This window comes from Neolamprologus brichardi, chromosome 2, assembly GCF_056152115.1.
Source record: "Neolamprologus brichardi isolate AB-2024 chromosome 2, ASM5615211v1, whole genome shotgun sequence".
Taxonomy (NCBI): domain Eukaryota; kingdom Metazoa; phylum Chordata; class Actinopteri; order Cichliformes; family Cichlidae; genus Neolamprologus; species Neolamprologus brichardi.
Genome location: NC_142105.1, coordinates 33,963,505 through 33,973,228, shown reverse-complemented (window position 1 = coordinate 33,973,228; position 9,724 = coordinate 33,963,505). Strand labels below are relative to the sequence as shown.

Here is a 9,724-nt window from a genome sequence, read left to right as displayed (position 1 = left end):
TACAAACACATGTTGAGAACATATGGAATATTATTAATCTTATTATATTATTATATATTACACATTTATGTCATAGCCTTGTGCAGCCCTATAATGTTATTGGTACTATTTTAAAATTTTCATATGAATATTGTATCCGAGTAAACATCTGATAATAAATACTGAAATTAAAAACACGTATGACTACTGAAAGTTGATCAAAGTAGATTTCCAAAGTATTTTAAATTAATATAACTATTTAGAATGAGAGTGATTATCATTAACTTAATGGTCAGGAACTTATTAAGCTCAATTCTGATTTTTAAAGGATTAAAAAAAAGTATTTATTGATTTATTTGTTTGTTTGTTTGTTTTTAACCTAAATTGTCCTTCAGTTGCAGGACAATCTAGGCTCAATACGTCTTTACTTTTAAAAACAGTTTTGAAGGAAAGCTTAACTCGCCAAAAGAACATTATATAACAATGCAGGCACCTTTTAACAGTTTAAAGTCTTTGGCGTGCTCTTATTTTGACGGGACCCTCTCCCCTGACGCTCAGCTGCAAAACGAAACCTTCCAAAACACTAAACGTCAACGAAAAGCACGTGTCGACCTCCCGCTTGCCGTACTTGGCTCCGCCATTGTTTGACAGGTCTCGTTGCTAACCAGAGGCTTTCCTGGTTACCAACTCAACAACACCAAAAGAAAGAAACTTCCAAGCCTTCCATGGCTTTATAGAAAGCTTTTCGACAACACAGAAAGCATGGAAGAGGACAAACGCCTTAGACAGGTACTTTATACTTTCTCCCTCATTTTCTCTTTCACTCCACCGGTGCTAACTTCCGACATCAGTAGTTCGTGTTAGCTTCTGTTTTGGAAGTTCATAGCGAGGCACATAATGTGTTTTGAAACGCACAGAGCACTTTATTATCTGAAGCCACGCTTTTGTTTCAAACTGGTAGAGTAAACTCGTTAAGTTGGCTGACTTTGCCACTTATGAACTGGGTTGACTTGGTATTTATTTGTGTGGAAGCGTAATGTTTTAAAGCGTCTTTGGAGCATCAGCACGGGAAGTCCAACCGCTAAGTCTGTTTCACAGTGAAATACGAGTCAGTCATACTGCTGCTGAGTTCTGAACGCAAAGCGTGTGCCGTAAAAATGTTCCTCTCCACGCCAAATAAACGCTGGAGGCGGAGCGAATAATAGTCTTGTAATAGTCAAAACCATTTACTGTGATTTGCAGCGGTGCTCGGGAAGTTATTTTGGGTGCAGAGAACAGTTTAGTAAAAGCCTGCAGGTAGGGAGACTTGCTGTTTGTTTTTCTTTACTGGTACCTCATCTCTTGTCTCCGTAAATTAAAGCAAAACTGTCCCACAATAAAATACTGGGCATACTTGATTACGATAGTAAGTACTTAGATTGAAGTGTTTTTGTGTTAAATGCCACCATTGCTAAAGCAACTTTCATTTTGGAAAAGCATGGGAAGTTTGATTGGCATGTTGCTTGAGTAAGGTTTCATTAAGATTTGTCTGATCCTTGTTTGGCCCTAAAATGAACCAACATTGCTTGGTTCTTTATTCGTTTCAATTACGTGTTATTTCTATAGTGCCAGTTCTGAACAGTCACCTCAAGGTGTTTTATATTGTAGGGTAAATATGTGAAAGAAACCCTAATTAGACGCCCCCCTATGAGCACACACTTGGTGACAGTGAGAAGGAAAAAAAATGAAGAACAGTTAAAGTTGGGTCCTTTTAACAGGAAGAAACCTTCAGCAGAACCAGAGGGTGAGGCAGCCGTTTTGCTTTGGGTGTTTTGGGGTTGAGGAGAAAGATGAGAGAGCAGAGAAAGACAGGACAACAGGCAAAGAGAGGGCCAGAGGTTAGTAATTAGCAATGATTAAACGCAGCAGTGCTGTGTAAACACATAGAAAGTGAAATGTGAAACAAAAAAGAAGACTAAAGAAATGTTCAATACATTATGGGAGGCACTCCAGCACTCTAATGCAGCATAACTCTGGAGGGTTCAGGGTCAACTGATCCAGCCCTGGCTATAAGATTTATCATAAAGGAAAGTGTTTGTCTCCTGAATTCAAACTGGGTTTCACATGAGAGGGGCCGGGTGGCTGACTGCTCTGTTTCTCGTTCTACCTTTAAAAACTATGAACCAAAAGTAAGCCTGCAGTCTGAAAGTGCAGTGCTCTCTTAGAATAATAAGGTACTATGAAGTCTTTGAGGTGTGGTAGGGCCTGATTAATCAAGATTTTGAATGTGAGGAGAAAGATTTTAAATTCAGTTCTGGATTTAACAGAGAGCCAATGAAGAGAAGCTAATATGGGAAAAATATGGTCTCTTTTCAGTCCTAGTTAGTATTCTCTCTGCAATACATTGAATACATTCATTGCAAGCAGGTGGTCAAAGAGTGTAGCCAGAACTGTACCAATGAAACTGTACAGAAAGAAGATTTACAGATGTGTTATTGCCATGGTTATCCATAATCAGTAATTGTGATGCAGCCAAATTTCTATAAAAGGCTATATTCTGACCATAACTAGTCCTTATGGTCTCTTTAAATTTTGTATTATTTCCTAATATTCCTTTGCTGTTGCTCTGTGCTGTAAAGCCTTGGGATAATAACAGTTTAACTTGGCAACTGATCTATAAGAGAACTTATAGAAAAAGCAAACAGCTGCTCTTTGTTTGTAGAAATTAAGGAAACTTGTGTGGGCACTATGCAGCAAAACAGCTTTGTCTGCTGTGTGATTGAAATGGAAAATCAGAATCAACGTTGTGGTATTTATCTTAAGTGGCCAGGTATTGCTCGTAAGTGGTGAGGTTATCTCTAAAAATGTGGAGGATCATTACCTGAGAAGGCTCTACAAATACATTAATTTCCAGAGGTTCATGTTGAGGTGCATTTCTTTAGAGAGATTTGAAGGATTACTGAGTCATTAATGGTAACCTAATGCCAGTGATATAAGGGGTGTCACACAGGTCTGAACATCCAAGTCCAATAATGAGCTAAAGTATGGCTTCACAGGTATAATCCTAAATCTCGACTCCCTATTTTGCTAAGAGAGGCACCGCTGATAGAAAAGGTTAATCCTCCCTTTGATTAAAACTGGAGGATGCCATTTGTTCTGGCCCCGTTGTCAGAAATACAACCAGAATCTGGGCAAGAGATGTGACGTTTGAGGTGCTTTAAGCATTTAAGAAAACCAGTTAATTTAGGTAAAAGCAAGGTGACATGGGATTTAGACCTACTGCAGAGGTTTAATTCTGTTTTTGAACGTTATGCACTTCCTGTTATGCTGTGTGGACTTTTCAAATGAAAATGGGTGATTCCTTAAACCAAGTGACTAGTTAGTAACTAACTAGGTAATTCTTTCATTAAAAGGAAAATTAGTAATCAAGAGTGATAGCACAAACAAAAGCACAATCTGATGTGCTGAAAATGCTGCAGGGTTATAACTACTGTTTATTTTTAGCTTATTATTCCAGGTGTTTTTTTAGTTATCTGTTTGACGTATTAAATACTGGGAAACAGTGAAAAATTAGCTTTGTGATTTTGTGTTTTCTACAAACAAGTTTTCCTGGATTTTTTCACACTATATTGCCAAACGTATTTGTTTGTCTGCCTTCAGACGCATGTGAGCTTGACATCCTGTTCTTAATCCATCGGATTTAATATTATGTCGATCCACCCTTTGCAAGTATGACAGCTTCAGTTCATCTGGAAAGGCTTTCCACAAGGTTTAGGAGTGTTTTTATGGAAATTTGGTGGTTGCAAGGGTGTGTAGCTGACTGGTTATTCCCAAGTCTGGTGTGACTGAGGAATAGCCAAAAAACTAGGTTCAGTATGACTGAATAATCAATAAATAAAGTCATTAGGTATTTAAATGTTTAGGTCTTGCTCCTGTTAATCCACTTTTGTTTTATCATCTTATAAATATTGGTCAGTTTTTGAGGATACTGTAGCTCAAACTGCTTGCAACCTCCGTTTACACCACGAGCTTTAATTCTGTGATATTTTTGGATTTAGTAAATTACAGGGAGAGACACATTTCCTTATTTAAGCTCTTCTTGTAGTGTGTTTACCATGTGAAGGATTAGGTTCAGGAGTTTACCCATCTCCTTCTACTTGGGCCAGATTTATATAAGCAGTGTTGTGGACTGCAGGACCAAGATGTAATAAGGGTGTCAATATTCGTCATGTCAGCAAGTTGTGCTTCATTAATCTGTCTGATTGATCCAGCATCCATGTGGTTCAGTGACCTTGGTTTGCACAAATAAGAACTGCACCCTCGCTGGCGTTACCTGATCTACCGCTCTGCTGATAGGCTTCTGCGTGAGTTATTGAAAGCACAGGACAGAGACTTATGTGGACACCACGTCCACGAGAGTGATGGGAACTCTCCAAGCTGAGGAGGAGGCCTTTTGTTACATTTCATGATATCATGACTGTACTAGCAGGATGGACCTAATAGACTTGTTCGAACTAATGAAGGTTGAAGAACTGAGAAAATACTTGGGGACTGTGGAGACATTTGACCTTAGATGAGGTCAAGGGGGTTGGTCTTAGGAGACATCTCTTAGAGGTTAAATAGGTATAAATGCAGCTGCTATGAGATGGATGGTGTCATGCTGTGTAAGCAGAAATGCTAATCAAGGGCCAGGAGCTAATCCCTTCCTAACTCATTCCTTGGAGATACACAGTTGATTTGGTGGATCGATGTAAGTGCTGTGACTCAATGAATGGAATTAAGTGTTAGCCAGACTGGACTCATACAACACGCTAAATTAGTTTTGCTTTAAAAATATTTTAGATGTTCCAGGTGGGCTTCTCTTAGTAGAGAAGTCACAACATACACATACTTTGTTACTTAAGTAGAATTTTCAGGTATCTTTATTTTTCTGAAAACTTTTTACTTTTGCTCTCTTACATTTTCAAAACAGGCTCATTACTTTGGGCTAAACAGCATCATTCATACCGTTTATATTCAGGTGTTAAAGTTGGCTGGAGCGAGTGCAGGTGTCCATATGCTGCGTTCGCAGCACTTCAGAATCTAGCTACCGCTACAGAGCAGGAGGAAGCATTGGGAGGTATTATTATTATTATTATTATTATTATTATTGTTGTTGTTATTATTATTATTATCATTATCATTATTATTATTGTTATTGTTATTGTTATTATTGTTATTGTTATTGTTATTGTTATTGTTATTATTATTATTAATAATATTTGCGATCGTGGCTCAAGAGTTGGGTGTTCGTCTTGTAATCAGAAGGTTGCCGGTTCGAGCCCCGGCTCGGACAGTCTCGGTCGTTGTGTCCTTGGGCAAGACACTTCACCTACCGCCTACTGGTGTTGGCCAGAGGGGCCGATGGTGCGATATGGCAGCCTCGCTTCTGTCAGTCTGCCCCAGGGCAGCTGTGGCTACAACTGTAGCTGCCTCCACCAGTGTGTGAATGGGTGGATGACTGGGTGTGTATAGCGCTTTGGGGTCCCTAGGGGGGACTAGTAAAAGCGCTATACAAATACAAGCCATTTACCATTTATTTATTTATTTTTAGTGTGAGGTCATTTCAAATTCAACATTTCTATCAGCTCAACAAACATCAACAAATACACAATGTGTTTGTGTGCAGATTGTCACACAGTGTGTTTCTAGCTAAAGTCCAGCTGCTCTATTTCCCAGGGAGGGAAAAGAATGAGAGTTAACTGTATATTCTAGGAGCATTTCATTTGACTTTGTTTTTGCGAGGTCTTTTTCTTTATATATACAAATGAAGTAAAAAGCTAACAGTCATCTTTTTTTACTGAATGTGCTTTTGTCTGCAGTACATTTCAGATCTGTCAGCTCAGTTAAAGTTGGATGTTTGGATGTTAGGTAAGGTGACCCTGGCTGCTTGTTACAGAGGCAAGCTTGAATAAAAATGCTGTAACCTTACTTTTGAAGTCAGAAGACTGTTCTGCATGCAAATGTAGGTTAGTTTTCCAGTTGCGGATTAAGCTTTGCCAGTTCATAATATGATCTTGTACTTTCAAAAGAGATTAAAAATGGTGCTTTGTGTTGTGTTTTGTGCTCTGTTTAGGTAGGCCACACAGAAGCACAGAAACCAGGTCTTTTTTTAAGAAGCTGCTTTTGGATTTAGAGCTACCTCTTTTTAAAAAGAGTCATAACTTCGCATCCATTCATTCAATTTAGGGAAATATCTAATAATAAAATTCAGGCGTATTCAATGTGTTGATATCTATATTTTTGCCAGGCACTATTTCATTTATATTGTTCTAGACAGTGTGCGTTTGTGTTTGTGCTGATAAGGGTTAAACAGTGGGGTTATTTAACGGGCACACAAGTTAAAACCATGTCTACAAGACATCCAGTGTCTAACATTAGATATCTTGTATAAAAAAATAAAAACATATCTTGTATAATATCTGAAGACAGGAGTGTTTGTCTAAAACTGCTCTTGCAGAGAGATTTGGACAGGATTTCTGACAGCCTCTCTACTTTGCTTGGATAAAATATTGATGTTTATTTCCTCTTTTTCTTTCTTTCTTTTTTTTTTTTGACACCGCAGCCTATAGCAAGAAGGTTAAGAAAATAACCCTTGTTTTACATGTCCCATCTTTTCGAACACATGGAAAAAAAACATGTCTGCAATTTCCGTCCACAGCACTAATTCATTTTATTAAAATGCGTTACCATAACAGCGCACCCACTTTCCACCATATGGTCAATATTTTCATTACATGAAATTACTGTGAGTGGTGGGCAGTCTCTCTGTTTTCAGAGCCCACGTATGAGCTGTGTGTCATGTCCTTGATTATCAGTGTGCAGCGTTAGAGTTGCTGAAAGCTTGTTTAGGAATATTAATGAGGTATACAGGTTTAGATGGCCTCAGGCGATTTGATTAAATGTAAAACTGTAGGAAAAAAAAATGTCTGAGTGCTTTGTAGCCAACTGTCAGTCACAAACTAACCAGACAGTACAAGTGCAGCACAGCTCTGCTGTTGTAAAACATGAAAATGAGCTTCAGGATTTTGTTCAAGCTGAGAAGAGAGGCTGTCAGAAATTCTGTCCAAACATCTCTGCAATTCCAGACTAACACAAACACTTTTTTTTTTTGCATAGAAACAACCACTGTGGCACCCAGCAAAAAGGTTTTAACCTTACTCAGAGGGAAACAACCATGTTAATTCATTTAAACATAATTTAATAGCATCTTTGGTCACCTGTTTAAAACAAAAGTAACAGTGACTCTAACTGTATGCAGACTAGATATCCACTGAAGCAAAATGCTGTATACTGCTTTTAACCATGAATATCTTTGATTCACTTGTTTTTACACATCCAGTAAATTAATCGACTGTTTAAGAGTTTATTTGCATATCCATGCAATACTTATATATAATACTTATGTAATACTTTTGCTTACCTCATGAGCTAACATTTTTGCTATTGTGCATCTGACTAACATCAGCAGATCTTCCCGTTAGAGGTGTCATAAATGCTGCTTATGTTACTTAAATGATGCTTACTAGTGTTGCATGCCTTCATTTGGTATTCGTTATATATTCGAATTTAAGACTGTGCCCTCACTGTTTCATAGCCTCCCGTGTGCCCCAGCACTATTTTGATTCCATCTGCAAAATCTGTCTGACTAGTCTTTTCTGCCCAAGGCCATAATACTAAACTTAGCTCACCATGTTGAGAATATTTTCCATGTTTTGAAGCAAATTGTTTTTGTCCCACTTGGGGTGAGAAAAGGTGACATTTCTCATTATGAGATCTTTCATTTAGCCTCAGGGGAATTTGGCAGCTGGATAAGAAGAGGCCGGCGATGACGAGGCGTCATCTCAGCGAATCAATAAACCTGTGTGCGTTTTGGGTCTGTGCATAAAGTACCAGTCTGTTGTGAAATACCTAAAGTGAGTAAATAGTGAAAACTGGTAATAGAAGAGCACGATAATAAATTAAACTACTGTTTAATTTAACTATGTACATATCTTGCATAGTATAAGTAGTGTATGTCTTTCTCTTGTCAAGCTTGAATGAGATTTACAGATGAGGACAAAATTAATTGCCTCCAAATAAAATTTGAAGTTTTTATCAAAATGTTCTCAACTTTAATTCTGCTGGAAAAGCTTAAGGTTTAAGAGTGTGTTTATGGGAAATAACCTGCCCTTCCTCACAGTATCGTCTTGTGAGGTCAGACGCTGACCTCAGAACCATTGGACAAGAAAGCCTGGCTCTCAGTCCTCGCTCCTATTCATCCCAGAGGTGTTCGGTCAGGTCAAGAATCTGTGCAGGCCAGTCAGGTTCTTCCTCATCACACTCAGTTAGCCATTCTTTATGGATGTCCACTGGTGTGCAGTTATGTTGGAACAGGAAGGCGCCATCCCCAAAATGTTCCCACAAAGTTGGGAGCATGAAATTGTCCAAAATGGCTCGGTATGCTGAACCATTACGAGTTCCTTTTACTCAAACGAAGGATCAGACGCCAACTTCTGAAAAACAGCCCCACACCAAATCCTCCCCTCTTCCAAAGTTTACACTACTCGCCAGACAACTAATCTTCTCCTGGCAAAAATGGACAGAGAAGCATTATTCATCAATCCAGAGAACATGTCTCCACTGTGTTGGAGTCCATTAGCAGTGTGCTTTACCAGCACCGTCTGACTTTGTATTGCGCTTGGTGATGTAAGGCTTGAATGTAGCTGCTTGGTTATGGAAACCCATTCCATGAAGCTCCATGGGGTTTTTTTTGTAGAAGCAGTTTGCATAGCTACTTTCTTTATTTTATAAACCTGTGGCCATGAAAGTAATTGAAATCTGGATGATTTGAATGGGTGAGTGAATACTTTTGGCAGTGGATGTTTGGAGAAAGCAGGAAGAGGCAAACAACTGATTGTCCCCATAGTGAAACACGGTGGTGGGAGTATTATGCTGAGGGGATGGAGGGGAAAAAACACGACGAAAGAAGAATATGTGAAGATTTTTCAAGAAAACCTTAGGCAGTAAACAGCAAGTGTTGGTCAAGTTACTTGAAAAAAGTAATCAGTAACTAGTTACTGATTACTTCCCCCAAAAAGTAATCCCGTTACTTTACTGATTACTTATTTTCAAAAGTAATTAATTACTTAGTTACTGAGTTACTTTTTAAAAACACGATTTACAACCTGAATAGGTGATAAAGTGATAGATCTTTCAGCCCAATTCTAATTTTTCTGCATAATCATCATACAAAATGTAATCAAATGGAAAAGTCTCTTTTTAAAACTTGTTTTATTAGTTTTAATCTTTTAACTTTATGCATCAAGCAAAAATTTAATTATCTGCAACATTCTCTGACTGGAAGAAATTAGTTTAACATTTAAACCTATTTTCTGCACATTCCAGCACATAAAATAAAATATTTTTTTTTTGTGTGTTTACACTCAGTCTTTCAAATAGATGCAAGTAAAACACAGCAGAAAATAAATAAAGTCAAAGACTAGCGGTCCTGTTGCTCTATTTTCACCTGTAAAGCAGGAGTGGGGTAGGCGGAGGGTTACCCTGGTGCAGGTGTGCAGCGGTCAGTGGAAGAATCCGCGAGTTTCTCTGTGAGTTTCCCATTACGTCATAGCGCACTCGCACTTGTTTAGGGTTTTTTTTCGCTGTAAAAAGAAGTTTTCTTCCCACGCACAACGGACACTAATGTTTTTGTCACTTTTTATGGAATCAAACTCAAAGTAAGGTC

At 38.3% G+C, this 9,724-nt stretch overlaps 1 protein-coding gene across 3 annotated transcripts in view; it reads left to right on the top strand.

The window, feature by feature from the left end:
• The first annotated feature begins 596 nt into the window (after nucleotides 1–596).
• enox2 (ecto-NOX disulfide-thiol exchanger 2) overlaps nucleotides 597–9,724 on the top strand; it is a 199,959-nt gene continuing 190,831 nt past the window's right edge. For 2 of the 3 annotated variants that reach the window (XM_087851780.1, XM_087851784.1), the window contains exon 1: nucleotides 597–768. The gene's annotated coding sequence lies outside the window, so the exon portion shown is untranslated. Of the gene's footprint in view, nucleotides 769–1,841; nucleotides 1,857–9,724 lie in introns of those variants that run through there. The other variant, XM_087851781.1, reaches the window with a different exon arrangement.